The sequence below is a fragment of the Protomyctophum bolini genome, assembly GCF_963924005.1.
Source record: "Protomyctophum bolini genome assembly, chromosome: 7".
Taxonomy (NCBI): domain Eukaryota; kingdom Metazoa; phylum Chordata; class Actinopteri; order Myctophiformes; family Myctophidae; genus Protomyctophum; species Protomyctophum bolini.
Genome location: NC_137868.1, coordinates 8531736 through 8544377, shown reverse-complemented (window position 1 = coordinate 8544377; position 12642 = coordinate 8531736).

Sequence of the window (12642 nt, the reverse complement as noted above, 5' to 3'; positions counted from 1 at the left end):
TTATAGCCCATGTTTTTGAAATTTTGAAAAAAAAAGTTAGCCTCGTTTCTCATCATTTTGGACCATGGGCTGTAGCCCATATCGTACGGCATACTATAGCGCGCCGTTTTTCATCATTTTTGAGGATTTGAAAAAAATGACGAAATGACAAAAACGATGGGTTATAGCCCATGTTTTTGAAATTTTGGAAAAAAAAGTTATCCTCGTTTCTCATCATTTTGGACCATGGGCTATAGCCCATATTGTACGGCATACTATAGCGCGCCGTTTTTCATCATTTTTGAGGATTTGAAAAAAATGACGAAATGACAAAAACGATGGGTTATAGCCCATGTTTTTGAAATTTTGAAAAAAAAAGTTAGCCTCGTTTCTCATCATTTTGGACCATGGGCTATAGCCCATATCGTACAGCATACTATAGCGCGCCGTTTTTCATCATTTTTGATGATTTGAAAAAAATGACGAAATGACAAAAACGATGGGTTATAGCCCATGTTTTTGAAATTTTGGAAAAAAAAGTTATCCTCGTTTCTCATCATTTTGGACCATGGGCTATAGCCCATATTGTACGGCATACTATAGCGCGCCGTTTTTCATCATTTTTGAGGATTTGAAAAAAATGACGAAATGACAAAAACGATGGGTTATAGCCCATGTTTTTGAAATTTTGAAAAAAAAAGTTAGCCTCGTTTCTCATCATTTTGGACCATGGGCTATAGCCCATATCGTACGGCATACTATAGCGCGCCGTTTTTCATCATTTTTGATGATTTGAAAAAAATGACGAAATGACAAAAACGATGGGTTATAGCCCATGTTTTTGAAAATTTGAAAAAAAAGTTAGCCTCGTTTCTCATCATTTTGGACCATGGGCTGTAGCCCATATCGTACGGCATACTATAGCGCGCCGTTTTTCATCATTTTTGAGGATTTGAAAAAAATGACGAAATGACAAAAACGATGGGTTATAGCCCATGTTTTTTTAAATTTTTAATAAAAAAGTTAGCCTCGTTTCTCATCATTTTGGACCATGGGCTATAGCCCATATCGTACGGCATACTATAGCGCGCCGTTTTTCATCATTTTTGATGATTTGAAAAAAATGACGAAATGACAAAAACGATGGGTTATAGCCCATGTTTTTGAAAATTTGAAAAAAAAGTTAGCCTCGTTTCTCATCATTTTGGACCATGGGCTGTAGCCCATATCGTACGGCATACTATAGCGCGCCGTTTTTCATCATTTTTGAGGATTTGAAAAAAATGACGAAATGACAAAAACGATGGGTTATAGCCCATGTTTTTTGAAATTTTGAAAAAAAAAGTTAGCCTCGTTTCTCATCATTTTGGACCATGGGCTATAGCCCATATCGTACGGCATACTATAGCGTGCCGTTTTTCATCATTTTTGAGGATTTGAAAAAAATGACGAAATGACAAAAACGATGGGTTATAGCCCATGTTTTTTTAAATTTTGAATAAAAAAGTTAGCCTCGTTTCTCATCATTTTGGACCATGGGCTATAGCCCATATCGTACGGCATACTATAGCGCGCCGTTTTTCATCATTTTTGAGGATTTGAAATAAATGACAAAATGACAAAAACGATGGGTTATAGCCCATGTTTTTTGAAATTTTGAAAAAAAAAGTTAGCCTCGTTTCTCATCATTTTGGACCATGGGCTATAGCCCATATCGTACGGCATACTATAGCGCGCCGTTTTTCATCATTTTTGAGGATTTGAAAAAAAGTGACGAAATGACAAAAACGATGGGTTATAGCCCATGTTTTTGAAATTTTGGAAAAAAAAGTTAGCCTCGTTTCTCATCATTTTGGACCATGGGCTGTAGCCCATATCGTACGGCATACTATAGCGCGCCGTTTTTCATCATTTTTGAGGATTTGAAAAAAATGACGAAATGACAAAAACGATGGGTTATAGCCCATGTTTTTGAAATTTTGAAAAAAAAAGTTAGCCTCGTTTCTCATCATTTTGGACCATGGGCTGTAGCCCATATCGTACGGTAAACTATAGCGCGCCGTTTTTCATCATTTTTGAGGATTTGAAAAAAATGACGAAATGACAAAAACGATGGGTTATAGCCCATGTTTTTGAAATTTTGGAAAAAAAAGTTATCCTCGTTTCTCATCATTTTGGACCATGGGCTATAGCCCATATTGTACGGCATACTATAGCGCGCCGTTTTTCATCATTTTTGAGGATTTGAAAAAAATGACGAAATGACAAAAACGATGGGTTATAGCCCATGTTTTTGAAATTTTGAAAAAAGAAGTTAGCCTCGTTTCTCATCATTTTGGACCATGGGCTATAGCCCATATCGTACGGCATACTATAGCGCGCCGTTTTTCATCATTTTTGATGATTTGAAAAAAATGACGAAATGACAAAAACGATGGGTTATAGCCCATGTTTTTTGAAATTTTGAAAAAAAAAGTTAGCCTCGTTTCTCATCATTTTGGACCATGGGCTATAGCCCATATCGTACGGCATACTATAGCGTGCCGTTTTTCATCATTTTTGAGGATTTGAAAAAAATGACGAAATGACAAAAACGATGGGTTATAGCCCATGTTTTTTTAAATTTTGAATAAAAAAGTTAGCCTCGTTTCTCATCATTTTGGACCATGGGCTATAGCCCATATCGTACGGCATACTATAGCGCGCCGTTTTTCATCATTTTTGAGGATTTGAAATAAATGACAAAATGACAAAAACGATGGGTTATAGCCCATGTTTTTTGAAATTTTGAAAAAAAAAGTTAGCCTCGTTTCTCATCATTTTGGACCATGGGCTATAGCCCATATCGTACGGCATACTATAGCGCGCCGTTTTTCATCATTTTTGAGGATTTGAAAAAAAGTGACGAAATGACAAAAACGATGGGTTATAGCCCATGTTTTTGAAATTTTGGAAAAAAAAGTTAGCCTCGTTTCTCATCATTTTGGACCATGGGCTGTAGCCCATATCGTACGGCATACTATAGCGCGCCGTTTTTCATCATTTTTGAGGATTTGAAAAAAATGACGAAATGACAAAAACGATGGGTTATAGCCCATGTTTTTGAAATTTTGAAAAAAAAAGTTAGCCTCGTTTCTCATCATTTTGGACCATGGGCTGTAGCCCATATCGTACGGTAAACTATAGCGCGCCGTTTTTCATCATTTTTGAGGATTTGAAAAAAATGACGAAATGACAAAAACGATGGGTTATAGCCCATGTTTTTGAAATTTTGGAAAAAAAAGTTATCCTCGTTTCTCATCATTTTGGACCATGGGCTATAGCCCATATTGTACGGCATACTATAGCGCGCCGTTTTTCATCATTTTTGAGGATTTGAAAAAAATGACGAAATGACAAAAACGATGGGTTATAGCCCATGTTTTTGAAATTTTGAAAAAAGAAGTTAGCCTCGTTTCTCATCATTTTGGACCATGGGCTATAGCCCATATCGTACGGCATACTATAGCGCGCCGTTTTTCATCATTTTTGATGATTTGAAAAAAATGACGAAATGACAAAAACGATGGGTTATAGCCCATGTTTTTTTAAATTTGAAAAAAAAGTTAGCCTCGTTTCTCATCATTTTGGACCATGGGCTATAGCCCATATCGTACGGCATACTATAGCGCGCCGTTTTTCATCATTTTTGAGGATTTGAAAAAAATGACAAAATGACAAAAACGATGGGTTATAGCCCATGTTTTTTGAAATTTTGAAAAAAAAAGTTAGCCTCGTTTCTCATCATTTTGGACCATGGGCTATAGCCCATATCGTACGGCATACTATAGCGCGCCGTTTTTCATCATTTTTGAGGATTTGAAAAAAATGACGAAATGACAAAAACGATGGGTTATAGCCCATGTTTTTGAAATTTTGAAAAAAAAAGTTAGCCTCGTTTCTCATCATTTTGGACCATGGGCTGTAGCCCATATCGTACGGCATACTATAGCGCGCCGTTTTTCATCATTTTTGAGGATTTGAAAAAAATGACGAAATGACAAAAACGATGGGTTATAGCCCATGTTTTTGAAATTTTGAAAAAAAAAGTTAGCCTCGTTTCTCATCATTTTGGACCATGGGCTGTAGCCCATATCGTACGGCATACTATAGCGCGCCGTTTTTCATCATTTTTGAGGATTTGAAAAAAATGACGAAATGACAAAAACGATGGGTTATAGCCCATGTTTTTGAAATTTTGGAAAAAAAAGTTATCCTCGTTTCTCATCATTTTGGACCATGGGCTATAGCCCATATTGTACGGCATACTATAGCGCGCCGTTTTTCATCATTTTTGAGGATTTGAAAAAAATGACGAAATGACAAAAACGATGGGTTATAGCCCATGTTTTTGAAATTTTGAAAAAAAAAGTTAGCCTCGTTTCTCATCATTTTGGACCATGGGCTATAGCCCATATCGTACGGCATACTATAGCGCGCCGTTTTTCATCATTTTTGATGATTTGAAAAAAATGACGAAATGACAAAAACGATGGGTTATAGCCCATGTTTTTGAAATTTTGGAAAAAAAAGTTATCCTCGTTTCTCATCATTTTGGACCATGGGCTATAGCCCATATTGTACGGCATACTATAGCGCGCCGTTTTTCATCATTTTTGAGGATTTGAAAAAAATGACGAAATGACAAAAACGATGGGTTATAGCCCATGTTTTTGAAATTTTGAAAAAAAAAGTTAGCCTCGTTTCTCATCATTTTGGACCATGGGCTATAGCCCATATCGTACGGCATACTATAGCGCGCCGTTTTTCATCATTTTTGATGATTTGAAAAAAATGACGAAATGACAAAAACGATGGGTTATAGCCCATGTTTTTGAAAATTTGAAAAAAAAGTTAGCCTCGTTTCTCATCATTTTGGACCATGGGCTGTAGCCCATATCGTACGGCATACTATAGCGCGCCGTTTTTCATCATTTTTGAGGATTTGAAAAAAATGACGAAATGACAAAAACGATGGGTTATAGCCCATGTTTTTTTAAATTTTTAATAAAAAAGTTAGCCTCGTTTCTCATCATTTTGGACCATGGGCTATAGCCCATATCGTACGGCATACTATAGCGCGCCGTTTTTCATCATTTTTGAGGATTTGAAAAAAATGACGAAATGACAAAAACGATGGGTTATAGCCCATGTTTTTGAAATTTTGAGAAAAAAAGTTAGCCTCGTTTCTCATCATTTTGGACCTTGGGCTATAGCCCATATCGTACGGCATACTATAGCACGCCGTTTTTCATCATTTTTGAGGATTTGAAAAAAATGACAAAATGACAAAAACGATGGGTTATAGCCCATGTTTTTTGAAATTTTGAAAAAAAAAGTTAGCCTCGTTTCTCATCATTTTGGACCATGGGCTATAGCCCATATCGTACGGCATACTATAGCGCGCCGTTTTTCATCATTTTTGAGGATTTGAAAAAAATGACAAAATGACAAAAACGATGGGTTATAGCCCATGTTTTTTGAAATTTTGGAAAAAAAAGTTAGCCTCGTTTCTCATCATTTTGGACCATGGGCTATAGCCCATATCGTACGGCATACTATAGCGCGCCGTTTTTCATCATTTTTGAGGATTTGAAAAAAATGACGAAATGACAAAAACGATGGGTTATAGCCCATGTTTTTGAAATTTTGAAAAAAAAAGTTAGCCTCGTTTCTCATCATTTTGGACCATGGGCTATAGCCCATATCGTACGGCATACTATAGCGCGCCGTTTTTCATCATTTTTGAGGATTTGAAAAAAATGACGAAATGACAAAAACGATGGGTTATAGCCGATGTTTTTGAAATTTTGAAAAAAAAAGTTAGCCTCGTTTCTCATCATTTTGGACCATGGGCTGTAGCCCATATCGTACGGCATACTATAGCGCGCCGTTTTTCATCATTTTTGAGGATTTGAAAAAAATGACGAAATGACAAAAACGATGGGTTATAGCCCATGTTTTTGAAAATTTGGGAAAAAAAGTTATCCTCGTTTCTCATCATTTTGGACCATGGGCTATAGCCCATATTGTACGGCATACTATAGCGCGCCGTTTTTCATCATTTTTGAGGATTTGAAAAAAATGACGAAATGACAAAAACGATGGGTTATAGCCCATGTTTTTTAAAATTTTTAATAAAAAAGTTAGCCTCGTTTCTCATCATTTTGGACCATGGGCTATAGCCCATATCGTACGGCATACTATAGCGCGCCGTTTTTCATCATTTTTGAGGATTTGAAAAAAATGACGAAATGACAAAAACGATGGGTTATAGCCCATGTTTTTGAAATTTAAAAAAAAAAAGTTAGCCTCGTTTCTCATCATTTTAGACCATGGGCTGTAGCCCATATCGTACGGCATACTATAGCGCGCCGTTTTTCATCATTTTTGAGGATTTGAAAAAAATGACGAAATGACAAAAACGATGGGTTATAGCCCATGTTTTTTTAAATTTTTAATAAAAAAGTTAGCCTCGTTTCTCATCATTTTGGACCATGGGCTATAGCCCATATCGTACGGCATACTATAGCGCGCCGTTTTTCATCATTTTTGAGGATTTGAAAAAAATGACGAAATGACAAAAACGATGGGTTATAGCCCATGTTTTTGAAATTTTGAAAAAAAAAGTTAGCCTCGTTTCTCATCATTTTGGACCTTGGGCTATAGCCCATATCGTACGGCATACTATAGCGCGCCGTTTTTCATCATTTTTGAGGATTTGAAAAAAATGACGAAATGACAAAAACGATGGGTTATAGCCCATGTTTTAGAAATGTTGAAAAAAAAAGTTAGCCTCGTTTCTCATCATTTTGGACCATGGGCTGTAGCCCATATCGTACGGCATACTATAGCGCGCCGTTTTTCATCATTTTTGAGGATTTGAAAAAAATGACGAAATGACAAAAACGATGGGTTATAGCCCATGTTTTTTTTAATTTTTAATAAAAAAGTTAGCCTCGTTTCTCATCATTTTGGACCATGGGCTATAGCCCATATCGTACGGCATACTATAGCGCGCCGTTTTTCATCATTTTTGAGGATTTGAAAAAAATGACGAAATGACAAAAACGATGGGTTATAGCCCATGTTTTTGAAATTTTGGAAAAAAAAGTTAGCCTCGTTTCTCATCATTTTGGACCTTGGGCTATAGCCCATATCGTACGGCATACTATAGCACGCCGTTTTTCATCATTTTTGAGGATTTGAAAAAAATGACAAAATGACAAAAACGATGGGTTATAGCCCATGTTTTTTGAAATTTTGAAAAAAAAAGTTAGCCTCGTTTCTCATCATTTTGGACCATGGGCTATAGCCCATATCGTACGGCATACTATAGCGCGCCGTTTTTCATCATTTTTGAGGATTTGAAAAAAATGACAAAATGACAAAAACGATGGGTTATAGCCCATGTTTTTTGAAATTTTGAAAAAAAAAGTTAGCCTCGTTTCTCATCATTTTGGACCATGGGCTATAGCCCATATCGTACGGCATACTATAGCGCGCCGTTTTTCATCATTTTTGAGGATTTGAAAAAAATGACAAAATGACAAAAACGATGGGTTATAGCCCATGTTTTTTGAAATTTTGGAAAAAAAAGTTAGCCTCGTTTCTCATCATTTTGGACCATGGGCTATAGCCCATATCGTACGGCATACTATAGCGCGCCGTTTTTCATCATTTTTGAGGATTTGAAAAAAATGACGAAATGACAAAAACGATGGGTTATAGCCCATGTTTTTGAAATTTTGAAAAAAAAAGTTAGCCTCGTTTCTCATCATTTTGGACCATGGGCTATAGCCCATATCGTACGGCATACTATAGCGCGCCGTTTTTCATCATTTTTGAGGATTTGAAAAAAATGACGAAATGACAAAAACGATGGGTTATAGCCCATGTTTTTTTAAATTTTTAATAAAAAAGTTAGCCTCGTTTCTCATCATTTTGGACCATGGGCTATAGCCCATATCGTACGGCATACTATAGCGCGCCGTTTTTCATCATTTTTGAGGATTTGAAAAAAATGACGAAATGACAAAAACGATGGGTTATAGCCCATGTTTTAGAAATGTTGAAAAAAAAAGTTAGCCTCGTTTCTCATCATTTTGGATGGGCTATAGCCCATATCGTACGGCATACTATAGCGCGCCGTTTTTCATCATTTTTGAGGATTTGAAAAAAATGACGAAATGACAAAAACGATGGGTTATAGCCCATTTTTTAGAAATGTTGAAAAAAAAAGTTAGCCTCGTTTCTCATCATTTTGGACCATGGGCTGTAGCCCATATCGTACGGCATACTATAGCGCGCCGTTTTTCATCATTTTTGAGGATTTGAAAAAAATTACGAAATGACAAAAACGATGGGTTATAGCCCATGTTTTTTGAAATTTTGAAAAAAAAAGTTAGCCTCGTTTCTCATCATTTTGGACCATGGGCTATAGCCCATATCGTACGGCATACTATAGCGCGCCGTTTTTCATAATATTTGAGGATTTGAAAAAAATGACGAAATGACAAAAACGATGGGTTATAGCCCATGTTTTTTTAAATTTTGAATAAAAAAGTTAGCCTCGTTTCTCATCATTTTGGACCATGGGCTATAGCCCATATCGTACGGCATACTATAGCGCGCCGTTTTTCATCATTTTTGAGGATTTGAAAAAAATGACGAAATGACAAAAACGATGGGTTATAGCCCATGTTTTTGAAAATTTGGGAAAAAAAGTTATCCTCGTTTCTCATCATTTCGGACCATGGGCTATAGCCCATATTGTACGGCATACTATAGCGCGCCGTTTTTCATCATTTTTGAGGATTTGAAAAAAATGACGAAATGACAAAAACGATGGGTTATAGCCCATGTTTTTTGAAATTTTGAAAAAAAAAGTTAGCCTCGTTTCTCATCATTTTGGACCATGGGCTATAGCCCATATCGTACGGCATACTATAGCGCGCCGTTTTTCATCATTTTTGAGGATTTGAAAAAAATGACAAAATGACAAAAACGATGGGTTATAGCCCATGTTTTTTGAAATTTTGGAAAAAAAAGTTAGCCTCGTTTCTCATCATTTTGGACCATGGGCTATAGCCCATATCGTACGGCATACTATAGCGCGCCGTTTTTCATCATTTTTGAGGATTTGAAAAAAATGACGAAATGACAAAAACGATGGGTTATAGCCCATGTTTTTGAAATTTTGAAAAAAAAAGTTAGCCTCGTTTCTCATCATTTTGGACCATGGGCTATAGCCCATATCGTACGGCATACTATAGCGCGCCGTTTTTCATCATTTTTGAGGATTTGAAAAAAATGACGAAATGACAAAAACGATGGGTTATAGCCCATGTTTTTTTAAATTTTTAATAAAAAAGTTAGCCTCGTTTCTCATCATTTTGGACCATGGGCTATAGCCCATATCGTACGGCATACTATAGCGCGCCGTTTTTCATCATTTTTGAGGATTTGAAAAAAATGACGAAATGACAAAAACGATGGGTTATAGCCCATGTTTTAGAAATGTTGAAAAAAAAAGTTAGCCTCGTTTCTCATCATTTTGGATGGGCTATAGCCCATATCGTACGGCATACTATAGCGCGCCGTTTTTCATCATTTTTGAGGATTTGAAAAAAATGACGAAATGACAAAAACGATGGGTTATAGCCCATGTTTTAGAAATGTTGAAAAAAAAAGTTAGCCTCGTTTCTCATCATTTTGGACCATGGGCTGTAGCCCATATCGTACGGCATACTATAGCGCGCCGTTTTTCATCATTTTTGAGGATTTGAAAAAAATTACGAAATGACAAAAACGATGGGTTATAGCCCATGTTTTTTGAAATTTTGAAAAAAAAAGTTAGCCTCGTTTCTCATCATTTTGGACCATGGGCTATAGCCCATATCGTACGGCATACTATAGCGCGCCGTTTTTCATCATTTTTGAGGATTTGAAAAAAATGACAAAATGACAAAAACGATGGGTTATAGCCCATGTTTTTTGAAATTTTGAAAAAAAAAGTTAGCCTCGTTTCTCATCATTTTGGACCATGGGCTATAGCCCATATCGTACGGCATACTATAGCGCGCCGTTTTTCATCATTTTTGAGGATTTGAAAAAAATGACAAAATGACAAAAACGATGGGTTATAGCCCATGTTTTTTGAAATTTTGGAAAAAAAAGTTAGCCTCGTTTCTCATCATTTTGGACCATGGGCTATAGCCCATATCGTACGGCATACTATAGCGCGCCGTTTTTCATCATTTTTGAGGATTTGAAAAAAATGACGAAATGACAAAAACGATGGGTTATAGCCCATGTTTTTGAAATTTTGAAAAAAAAAGTTAGCCTCGTTTCTCATCATTTTGGACCATGGGCTATAGCCCATATCGTACGGCATACTATAGCGCGCCGTTTTTCATCATTTTTGAGGATTTGAAAAAAATGACGAAATGACAAAAACGATGGGTTATAGCCCATGTTTTTTTAAATTTTTAATAAAAAAGTTAGCCTCGTTTCTCATCATTTTGGACCATGGGCTATAGCCCATATCGTACGGCATACTATAGCGCGCCGTTTTTCATCATTTTTGAGGATTTGAAAAAAATGACGAAATGACAAAAACGATGGGTTATAGCCCATGTTTTAGAAATGTTGAAAAAAAAAGTTAGCCTCGTTTCTCATCATTTTGGATGGGCTATAGCCCATATCGTACGGCATACTATAGCGCGCCGTTTTTCATCATTTTTGAGGATTTGAAAAAAATGACGAAATGACAAAAACGATGGGTTATAGCCCATTTTTTAGAAATGTTGAAAAAAAAAGTTAGCCTCGTTTCTCATCATTTTGGACCATGGGCTGTAGCCCATATCGTACGGCATACTATAGCGCGCCGTTTTTCATCATTTTTGAGGATTTGAAAAAAATTACGAAATGACAAAAACGATGGGTTATAGCCCATGTTTTTTGAAATTTTGAAAAAAAAAGTTAGCCTCGTTTCTCATCATTTTGGACCATGGGCTATAGCCCATATCGTACGGCATACTATAGCGCGCCGTTTTTCATAATATTTGAGGATTTGAAAAAAATGACGAAATGACAAAAACGATGGGTTATAGCCCATGTTTTTTTAAATTTTGAATAAAAAAGTTAGCCTCGTTTCTCATCATTTTGGACCATGGGCTATAGCCCATATCGTACGGCATACTATAGCGCGCCGTTTTTCATCATTTTTGAGGATTTGAAAAAAATGACGAAATGACAAAAACGATGGGTTATAGCCCATGTTTTTGAAAATTTGGGAAAAAAAGTTATCCTCGTTTCTCATCATTTTGGACCATGGGCTATAGCCCATATTGTACGGCATACTATAGCGCGCCGTTTTTCATCATTTTTGAGGATTTGAAAAAAATGACGAAATGACAAAAACGATGGGTTATAGCCCATGTTTTTTGAAATTTTGAAAAAAAAAGTTAGCCTCGTTTCTCATCATTTTGGACCATGGGCTATAGCCCATATCGTACGGCATACTATAGCGCGCCGTTTTTCATCATTTTTGAGGATTTGAAAAAAATGACAAAATGACAAAAACGATGGGTTATAGCCCATGTTTTTTGAAATTTTGGAAAAAAAAGTTAGCCTCGTTTCTCATCATTTTGGACCATGGGCTATAGCCCATATCGTACGGCATACTATAGCGCGCCGTTTTTCATCATTTTTGAGGATTTGAAAAAAATGACGAAATGACAAAAACGATGGGTTATAGCCCATGTTTTTGAAATTTTGAAAAAAAAAGTTAGCCTCGTTTCTCATCATTTTGGACCATGGGCTATAGCCCATATCGTACGGCATACTATAGCGCGCCGTTTTTCATCATTTTTGAGGATTTGAAAAAAATGACGAAATGACAAAAACGATGGGTTATAGCCCATGTTTTAGAAATGTTGAAAAAAAAAGTTAGCCTCGTTTCTCATCATTTTGGATGGGCTATAGCCCATATCGTACGGCATACTATAGCGCGCCGTTTTTCATCATTTTTGAGGATTTGAAAAAAATGACGAAATGACAAAAACGATGGGTTATAGCCCATGTTTTAGAAATGTTGAAAAAAAAAGTTAGCCTCGTTTCTCATCATTTTGGACCATGGGCTGTAGCCCATATCGTACGGCATACTATAGCGCGCCGTTTTTCATCATTTTTGAGGATTTGAAAAAAATTACGAAATGACAAAAACGATGGGTTATAGCCCATGTTTTTTGAAATTTTGAAAAAAAAAGTTAGCCTCGTTTCTCATCATTTTGGACCATGGGCTATAGCCCATATCGTACGGCATACTATAGCGCGCCGTTTTTCATAATATTTGAGGATTTGAAAAAAATGACGAAATGACAAAAACGATGGGTTATAGCCCATGTTTTTTTAAATTTTGAATAAAAAAGTTAGCCTCGTTTCTCATCATTTTGGACCATGGGCTATAGCCCATATCGTACGGCATACTATAGCGCGCCGTTTTTCATCATTTTTGAGGATTTGAAAAAAATGACGAAATGACAAAAACGATGGGTTATAGCCCATGTTTTTGAAAATTTGGGAAAAAAAGTTATCCTCGTTTCTCATCATTTTGGACCA